Here is a 2500-nt window from a genome sequence, read left to right on the forward strand (position 1 = left end):
TGAGGGTGAGGGTGAGGGTGAGGGTGAGGGTGAGGGTGAGGGTGAGGGTGAGGGTGAGGGTGAGGGTGAGGGTGAGGGTGGGTGTGTATTTGAGGATGAAGGTAATGGTGATAGCAAAGGTGAGCTTGGAGATGAAGGAAATGAAGAGGAAGAGAAATGGAATGGTGGTAATAGAAAGAAGGGACGACGAGGCAAAACGAAAATGAGAGTAGGAGAAAAACGAGGAGGAGAAGAACAAGTATAAGAGAAGTGAAAAGGAAGACAAGGAGGAGATGGAACAAAAAGGAAGTGGAAGAGACATAAAAATGGGACAATAAATTAAAAACAATGAGAAAAGCAAGGCTATGGGGAAAGAGTAAAGAGAATAAGATGAAGGATGGTAACAGGTTAACTAAGAACGTTGGTGGCGATACCCCCCCCCCTGGGTGAACATATACAAAAACCTTAGCTGTTCTCACCTGACAAGTGTTTCCTTGGGCAGGGGAGAAGGGGGAAGGGGAGGGGGGGGAGGTACGGTGGGTTGGGGGGGGAGTAATTATGCTAGCGTGAGTGAAGAGGCGCTATATGAAGCCGTCAAAGTGGTGGTGGGAGACTAGGAGACCTAGGAGGAGGAGACGGAGGGGAAGGAGGAGACGGGGAGGAGGAGACGGGGAGGAGGAGGAGAAGGAGGAGACGGGGAGGAGGAGGGGACGGAGAAGGAGGAGACGGAGGGGAAGGAGGAGACGGGGAGGAGGAGGAGACGCAGAAGGAGGAGGGGACGGGGAAGAGGAGACGGAGGAGAAGGAGTAGATGTAGAGACGGGGAGGAGGAGACAGAGGAGAAGGAGTAGATGTAGAGACGGGGAGGAGGAGACAGAGGAGAAGGAGTAGATGCAGAGGAATAGAGACGGGGAGGAGGAGACGGAGGGGAAGGAGTAGATGTAGAAACGGGGAGGAGGAGACAGAGGAGAAGGAGTAGATGTAGAGACGGGGAGGAGGAGACAGAGGAGAAGGAGTAGATGCAGAGGAATAGAGACGGGGAGGAGGAGACGGAGGGGAAGGAGTAGATGGAGAGGAGTAGATGGGGAGAAGGAGGGGACGGGGAAGGAGGAAACGGAGGAGGAGGAGACACGGGGGGTAGGAGGAGGAGGAGCAGATGGACAGGAGTAGAGACGGGGAGAAGGAGATGGGGAAGGAGGAGAGACAGTGGAAGGGAAAACAGGGAAGAAGGGGAAGACGGAGAAGAGGGACAGTGGAGAAGGAAACAAGGGAGGAGGAGACACGGGGAGGAGGAGGAGGCAGGTAAGAAGAGGAGGTGATAGAGGAGGAGAGGGGTGAAAGAGTAAGAACGTTGAAGAGGAAAAGGAGGAGGAATAGCAGAAGGGGAAAAAGAGGGAGTAGGAAGAGTAAGAGAAGGTGGAGGAAGAAAACGAAGAAGAGGAAGAGGGGGTGAGAAAGAGGAGGAGAAAGAGGATAGGGAAGAGAAAGATTAGATGAAAAAGTTAGAGGAAGAAGAGGAGGAAGAAGAGGAGGAGAAAGAGGAGGAGGAAGAGGAAGAGGAAGAGTTAGAGGGAAGAAGTAGGAATAGGAAGATAAATTGTAAGAGGAGGAATAGGAGGAGAAGGAGGAGGAGGAAGAGTAAAAGGAAAAGAAGGGGGAATAGGAGGAGTAGGGGAAGATGGAGGAGAGGGAAGAGAAAGGGAAGGGAGAGGAAGAGGAAGAAGAGGAGAAAGAGGAAGAAAGAAAAAAGCGAAAAGAAAGAGGAAGAGGTGAAAGAGGAGGAAGAGGTGAAAGAGGAGGAAGAGGTGAAAGAGGAGGAAGAGGATATTGGGAATTAATAATCATGAAGCCAGGTGGGATATCGATTTATGATTTAACGTGGGTAGGTACAGGACCTTGAAGTAGATCATTAAGAAGAAAGTCATTCATAATATAGAGATCTCATTTCATATGACAAAATACAAAAATTCTTGTAAACCACTTGTGGACTGAATGTAAAGATTTGTTAATGAACGGATAATTTAGCTTCTCATTACACCAGAATATTTTTTAGATTTTTTTCTTAAAGAAACTTTTTTTTGGGGGGTGGGGGTATTAGCAACATGAAGTGTTTTTTAAGAGGAATATAGCTCTTAGCAGTAGATGGATACCATAAAGAAAATGAAACTGAAAATTAAAAGACATTATGATATCTAGTAGAGTAGCAAGTGTATAGTATCAAAAAAGAAAAAAAAGAAAGACATGAATATCTGTGTATATATATATATATATATATATATATATATATATATATATATATAAATATATAAATATATATATATATATATATACATATATATAAACATACACACAAATATATATATATATATATATATATATATATATATATATATATATATATATATATATACATATATACATATATATATATACATATATATATAAATATATATATATAAGCAAGTATACAAATATTCGTGTGCGTGTGTGTGTCTATGTGCAAGAGAGAGAGAGAGAGAGAG

This window comes from Oratosquilla oratoria, chromosome 42 (assembly GCF_046742065.1).
Source record: "Oratosquilla oratoria isolate Oo_2021 chromosome 42, ASM4674206v1, whole genome shotgun sequence".
Taxonomy (NCBI): Eukaryota; Metazoa; Arthropoda; class Malacostraca; order Stomatopoda; family Squillidae; genus Oratosquilla; species Oratosquilla oratoria.